Raw genomic sequence first — 7,500 nt, 5'->3', positions numbered from 1 at the left:
GCATTGCGTCGATATATATAGCGCTTGCGTGAGGTGCATCTCCGATAGCCCCGTCGCCACAGCATGATATCGGGGTCTTTCATATCTTATGGAAGACATGGTCCCGTCGCTGCGCGATGTTTCGGTCACACACCCGCCGCTAATATATACGGTGCATACTCGCGCGGCAGAGAGAGGAGAGAGAGCGTGCTTGCCAGCTGCTTGCGCGAGGCTGCGCCCGTTTCTCCTATTTTCGGTGGGAATATGAAAAGCGAGCGAAGAAGAGGTTAAGGAGAAAAACCGATATGAGCGCACGAGTGCGAAAGCAAACGTGTTTTCCCATTCGCATCCCGCTCCCGGTGTTTCTTCGTCTCTTTACCTCGTTGTTCTCTCCGAACCGTCCCGCGGATGTGGACCCTCTCTTGAGAAAGAGAGAGGGCCCGGGTAACCTAGGACGCGACACGTATCCCGCGTCGATGTGCGGCCGTAGGGTACGTATTCCTGCCGTGTGAACAACAACTGTGGACCGGCTGTTAACAGCTTCGACTTTCGTGAGTCTGACTCCCAAGAATAATGAATTTGTGTGTGAATTTAACGGGATGAGAAAGACCGATCGAAGCCGGCTGCGAAGTCCGTTCTCATCGGCTATCCAAATCAGGAGGGGAATACGTACGTGCAGGGCGCTGCGACAATAAAATGGGGGGTGTCGTTTCAGAGGAGAACACCGTGGATGTACGTGGTTCACTTGATCGGGGTATCCCCGTCGGCTCCATCGTACTCTCCAGGTTGTGATCCTAGGTTTTTAAATGTACTCTACGCCTGGCCGTTACGGGAACCGTTCGCAATTGCGTGGCGGTCTCCGTGCGGAACCGCATCCCAGAGACCCCTGTGTCGTCACTTTCGTTCGTTCGTATCTTACGTTCGGACGAAGTGTCGCGACGCCCGAACCTCCATCGACCGTGTGCTAGTTGGAGGCGCGGGTCTCGGATTCTTCCGAACCCGAGAACTATATACGAGTATGATATATATATATACATGAACACAGAATATTAAAATACAACCCTGAACGGTGGATCACTTGGCTCGTGGGTCGATGAAGAACGCAGCTAATTGCGCGTCAACGTGTGAACTGCAGGACACATGAACATCGACATTTCGAACGCACATTGCGGTCCACGGATACAATTCCTGGACCACGCCTGGCTGAGGGTCGTTCACGTAACCTTAAGACTGCTTACGTTGGCATCTCGGTGTCACGTACGAGCGATTGTTGGACCGTTCGTCGGCGTTTGCCGCGGTCGCACGAAAACAAGCGAGAATACGCTCTAGACGTCATGGAGGGAAGAAGGTTGTGTGTACACGGCAGATGACTGGAGACATCGTCGTCATCGTCGTTGCTTTGTCGTTCCGGACTTGCGTGAGTGCTACTTTTCACACGGCGTCGTGAGTCGCTTAATTTGTCGACCGCCCGTGCGTGTATGTGCACCGCTCCGGACGCAAGCGCGCGGACGTACGATCATCGACCAGCCTCCGTGTCTCGCCAGATACCCTCGTGATTGTTAACAGACAGCGTTCGCTTTTCGTGCGAGTTTTCATCCGCGCTCCCGACGTAGTCTGAAATGATGCGTGTAAGAAAGAGGCGTGCGTAACCCGCAACGACACACAAGAGAGTTTGTCGTGAGACTACAGAGAAGGACAATGAAAGGGTGTGCGAGTGAGCATGAACACGAGATCGCGTATACCCCACCCGTGTAGTATGGTGAAGAAATGTATGACGAGAAACAGAGCCCCAGGGATTCTAGAGGGATCGTCTTGTTGCAGGAACAACGCGAAAAGGAGGCACTCATTCGTCGAAACGATGAAGTTCCGGGATGCATCTTCCCCGGCCACGTTTCGGTCGAGTCGTTTGTGGCTCCGTGAATGTGTTGTGTTGTACTACAACTTGTTTCTGTATCCTGAATCCTCTTTGGCGAGGCTTACACAGCCGCCATATATATGACTCATCACATAGGGATGACTTCTCTCCTAGAAGGAGGAGGTGGAAAGGTAGCAGCGTCCGGTCGCCCCATGTCTTCGCGTTAGTCGATCGCCGAGAGAGACCGCGCGTCAAGTCCGGTCGTCCAGTCCACGAAAGCTATACAAAAAGCAAGCGGACGGGCGTTAAACCATACCGGCAGTCGCCTGGCGAGAGTCTCTCTCCTTTAGATCGAATTAAACGAGACGCGAAGATGCTTTGGTGTGGCGCATTAAGGACGATGTGACTTACTTTCCGCTGATCACTTCTGGCGAATTACGAGGAGCTTCCTTACCTTTGGAAACGCTGCTGTTGCGTTACGACAACATATTCCGAAGGCACACGGCGAAGTTGGGACGACGCATCGAACATGATCTCAAGTCTCTCTCTCATTTCCCATTTCTCGTAACATTCGTTCACACACTCTGCCTGGTCCGCTTCTCTCGGTTGTGTGCCCCCGTTGTACGAGGATTACGCCACAGCTTCTTTCGTCATTTTTACACATATATAAAATATATCACTCTACGTGTGTGATATATTTAACACGTATACGACGACCTCAGAGTAGGCGAGATTACCCGCTGAATTTAAGCATATTACTAAGCGGAGGAAAAGAAACTAACAAGGATTTCCTTAGTAGCGGCGAGCGAACAGGAAAGAGCCCAGCACTGAATCCCGCGGTACTGCCGCAGGGAAATGTAGTGTTCGGGAGGATCCGTTTATCCCGTGACGTTGCATCGCGTCCAAGTCCATCTTGAATGGGGCCATTTACCCATAGAGGGTGCCAGGCCCGTAGCGACCGGTGCGCGTCTCGGGAGGGTCTCTCCTTAGAGTCGGGTTGCTTGAGAATGCAGCCCTAAGTGGGTGGTAAACTCCATCTAAGGCTAAATACAACCACGAGACCGATAGCGAACAAGTACCGTGAGGGAAAGTTGAAAAGAACTTTGAAGAGAGAGTTCAAGAGTACGTGAAACCGTTCAGGGGTAAACCTGAGAAACCCAAAAGTTCGAAAGGGGAGATTCATCGTCGACAAATGCTGGCTCCCGTTGGTGCGCGAAACCCCGAAAGGGGTGTCCGTCGCTTTTCCGCAAGGAGGGCGCACGGATGTTACGGCCAACGGCGAACGTTCCGGCTACGTAGACGTGCACTTCTGCCCTAGTAGGACGTCGCGACCCGTTGCGTGTCGGTCTACGGCCCGGGCGGTTAGACCGTTGCGTCGCCTTGTGCGTGCGCGACGGACCCTCGGTGACCCGACCGGCTGCGCGACGGTGTTCCCCCAGATGGTATCGGGCCGCAACCAGTCTTCTCATTCGAACGGTGCGTCAGGCCCGCCGCAAGCTCGGTCAGCTTTGTTTGCCCTGTGGTACGGACGTCTTTCCCGTTCACGGGCCTGGCCAGCTGTTAGCCGGCGGAGCCCTCGGACTGGCCAAGCTTTGAATTACCTGTCGGCGGCGCTATTGCTTTGGGTACTCTCAGGACCCGTCTTGAAACACGGACCAAGGAGCCTAACATGTGCGCGAGTCATTGGGATGAGTAAACCTAAAGGCGAAATGAAAGTGAAGGTCGTCCTTTGCGTCGGCCGAGGGAGGATGGGCGCTGCATAGTGCTCCGCACTCCCGGGGCGTCTCGTTCTCATTGCGAGAAGAGGCGCACCTAGAGCGTACACGTTGGTACCCGAAAGATGGTGAACTATGCCTGGTCAGGACGAAGTCAGGGGAAACCCTGATGGAGGTCCGTAGCGATTCTGACGTGCAAATCGATCGCTGGAACTAGGTATAGGGGCGAAAGACTAATCAAACCATCTAGTAGCTGGTTCCCTCCGAAGTTTCCCTCAGGATAGCTGGCACTCACTCCTCCGTTCCTTCGGGGACGCGTGCGAGTCTCATCTGGTAAAGCGAATGATTAGAGGCCTTGGGGCCGAAACGACCTCAACCTATTCTCAAACTTTAAATGGGTGAGATCTCTGGCTTGCTTGGTTCATTGAAGCCACGAGATTTCGGATTAGAGTGCCAAGTGGGCCAATTTTGGTAAGCAGAACTGGCGCTGTGGGATGAACCAAACGCAGAGTTAAGGCGCCTAAGTCGACGTTTATGGGATACCATGAAAGGCGTTGGTTGCTTAAGACAGCAGGACGGTGGCCATGGAAGTCGGAATCCGCTAAGGAGTGTGTAACAACTCACCTGCCGAAGCAACTAGCCCTGAAAATGGATGGCGCTGAAGCGTCGCGCCTATACTCTGCCGTCAGCGGCAAGTGGGGAGGGACGGTGCCATTACTGGTGACCGTCCTCCATGAAGCCCTGACGAGTAGGAGGGTCGCGGCGGTGTGCGCAGAAGGGTCTGGGCGTGAGCCTGCCTGGAGCCGCCGTCGGTGCAGATCTTGGTGGTAGTAGCAAATACTCTAGCGAGACCCTGGAGGACTGACGTGGAGAAGGGTTTCGTGTGAACAGCCGTTGCACACGAGTCAGTCGATCCTAAGCCCTAAGAGAAATCCTATGCAAATGTGGTGTCCTAAAATCAATGTCTGCAAACATATTATTATACAAAGAGATAAATTGAAAGATAAAAAAAGAGACACACACACGTTGGGCGAAAGGGAATCCGGTTGCTATTCCGGAACCCGGCAGCGGAACCGTTTAACATCCGGGCCCTCATTGAGTGTTCGTCGGGGTAACCCAAAATGACCTGGAGAAGCCGTCGGGAGATCTGGGAAGAGTTTTCTTTTCTGTATAAGCGTTCGAGTTCCCTGGAAACTTCTAGCAAGGAGATAGGGTTCGGAACGCGAAGAGCACCGCAGTTGCTGCGGTGTCTGGATATTCCCCTCGGACCTTGAAAATCCAGGAGAGGGCCACGGGAGGTCTCGCGCCGGTTCGTACCCATATCCGCAGCAGGTCTCCAAGGTCAAGAGCCTCTAGTCGATAGATTAATGTAGGTAAGGGAAGTCGGCAAATTGGATCCGTAACTTCGGAATAAGGATTGGCTCTGAGGAGCGGGGCGTGTCGGGCTTGGTCGGGAAGCGGGTCTGGCTGACGTGCCGGGCCTGGGCGAGGTGAAGGGTCTTAGACTTCGGTCGACGTCCTGGGATCCGAACTCGGTCCCGTGCCTTGGCCTCCCGCGGATCTTCCTTGCTGCGAGGCTTCCGCGTCGGTTCAGCCGTCGCGTGTCGTTTCTTCGGCCGCCATTCAACGCTCGGCTCAGAACTGGCACGGACCAGGGGAATCCGACTGTCTAATTAAAACAAAGCATTGCGATGGCCCCCGCGGGTGTTGACGCAATGTGATTTCTGCCCAGTGCTCTGAATGTCAACGTGAAGAAATTCAAAAAAGCGCGGGTAAACGGCGGGAGTAACTATGACTCTCTTAAGGACAAATTATTAAGCAGGAATTACGCGAATCGATTAGTCAACAGGTCAATAGTATTGCAAAATCTAATAATACTTTAAACGATAGCATAAGTAGTAGTATAAGATCCGTAGTATCTGATGAGGTGAAAGAGGTCGTTACTGTAGTCCAGCAAGCAGTAAAAAACTCTGTACAATCTGCGTCCAAGGTTTCATATGCGACTATCACAGGCAAAAATGCTTCGCAACCAGCGCTGAAAGAATTGCCTCCTCGCTCACAGGGCATTGAATTTATTATCGCTCCGCTCCCTGGGAACCCTAGGAACCTCAAGTCTGCATCTGAAATTAAAAGAGTCTTAAAAGAGTCGATTAAACCAATTGATTTCAACTTAAAAGTTATTCACCTTATTACCCTAAATTCCATAGCGATAAAGGTAATTGCTAACTCGGTTGACTTAGAAAAACTACGTGCCTCTACTAAATTAAAGGATGCAGGCTTGATGATTAAAAACACTGAGAAACTTAGACCTAGGCTATTGGTTAGGGACTTACCCCACAATATTGCTTTTAGCGACATATCGAGCGCTATTGCTCAAGCACTAGGAGATCATAACAAGAGTAAAGATATTCGTGCTATTACTGAATTTAACAGAAGTGGAGCTAAGTATAGAAATGCTATAATAGAGGTAACGCCCTCCATCAGGAAAGAATTAATGTCGCAAGAACGCATTTATTTGGAGTATGAATCATGCAAAATAGAAGACTATATTAGAATTCTGCAATGTTACAAATGTATGAAATTTAATCATTTGGCCAAGAACTGTACAGCGGTCACCCCGACATGCGGTCACTGCGCTAATAGTCACGATTCACGCGCTTGTGATAAGAAGACTCAATTAAAGTGTGCCAACTGTGATAAAGCCGGATACACAGAAACATCTCACTCAGCGACCGATATTAATAGGTGTTCCTTATTGATTAAGAGAACGGCGGAACTTGCACGGAGCATCGATTACGGAAAATGAACGCCGAGAGTCGTGGTTATACACAGAATTCAGAGAGGGGGCTTGACAACCCGCCGGTGCCCACACGGGCCTCTTTGAATTCTATTCCTCAACAAACCGGCCGCGATTTACCACCTCGCGATAACCAAGTAAGTCGTCGAAATGCTCGAAATAGAGCATTTTCCACTGGTAATTCTAGTGTCCAAAATATAAATCAAAATGGAGGTATCCCTATACCACCATCCAGTGGACCTTTAGCTACAGTAACCTCATCTTATAACTACTCTGCTAACATTAATAATAGTACAAATAATGCTTGTGAGGACAACAATCTAATACTTTCTAATCGACCAACGATCTTAGCGACTCAACCGTCCTCTACATCCGAGTTGACCGCTGGTAATCGCTCCCTGTTCCAATGTAATTACTGTCATCGAGGTTTCAATTCATTTAGAGGGCTAGGAGTCCATAAAGCTTCAGCCCATCCATCTGAGACGAACGCTGAAATAGACACCTCTAGAAGGAAGGCCAGATGGCAGACTGAAGATATCAACAGATTAGCTGAAGCAGAGGCGAGAGCACCGATAGCAGTTATACAGAGAATTAACGATTATTTACTGCGTACGGTCAAGCTAGACCCTCCTCGCACCCAGGAGTCAATCAAAGCACTGCGCAAAACTGAAAAATATAAAGCGGTATTAATGCAATTTAAGCAAGCAGCATCAGAGGAAATAGCATATTCCAACCAACAAGACAACTTGTCAATACAAACGATAACTAATGTTCACCAAATTAACTCTCAAAGTAACGACTGCAATACGCTAACTTACGAGGAGCAGACAAGCACAGCCGATACACGCATTATGACTGATACGTCATTGGATGTAGATGGGCAGTCATGGATAGATGATGCCTTACGATATTTAAGATCGCCGGCTTGTGACGACCCAGCTAAATATATACTAGGTTTTGCGGTTGAAGATACCAGACAAGGTAGAGACCCATGTACGCACCTATCCAAGTGGTTTGAAATAAATTTTGGAACACCTGTATCAGCGAGAAAACAATTGGTGCCAGTTCTGCGGAATATAGAAGCGCATATCTCGAACAGAAAGAGAAGAAAAATGGATTATGCGAGAATACAACAAATGTGGAAAACCAGTACG

At 50.3% G+C, this 7,500-nt stretch overlaps 1 non-coding gene and 1 pseudogene across 1 annotated transcript; both read left to right on the top strand.

The window, feature by feature from the left end:
• The first annotated feature begins 1,037 nt into the window (after nucleotides 1-1,037).
• LOC143187795 (5.8S ribosomal RNA) lies at nucleotides 1,038-1,192 on the top strand. The gene has a single exon (XR_013003299.1). It is a non-coding gene; the product is annotated as a 5.8S ribosomal RNA (ribosomal RNA).
• A 1,355-nt stretch (nucleotides 1,193-2,547) lies between these two features.
• The window catches only part of LOC143187793 (large subunit ribosomal RNA), a 9,160-nt pseudogene continuing 4,207 nt past the window's right edge, over nucleotides 2,548-7,500 (top strand).

The sequence above is a fragment of the Calliopsis andreniformis genome, unplaced genomic scaffold (genome assembly GCF_051401765.1).
Source record: "Calliopsis andreniformis isolate RMS-2024a unplaced genomic scaffold, iyCalAndr_principal scaffold0297, whole genome shotgun sequence".
Classification (NCBI taxonomy): Eukaryota; Metazoa; Arthropoda; class Insecta; order Hymenoptera; family Andrenidae; genus Calliopsis; species Calliopsis andreniformis.
Note: the sequence above shows the minus strand (reverse complement) of the source record. Positions and strands in the feature narration are given on the sequence as shown.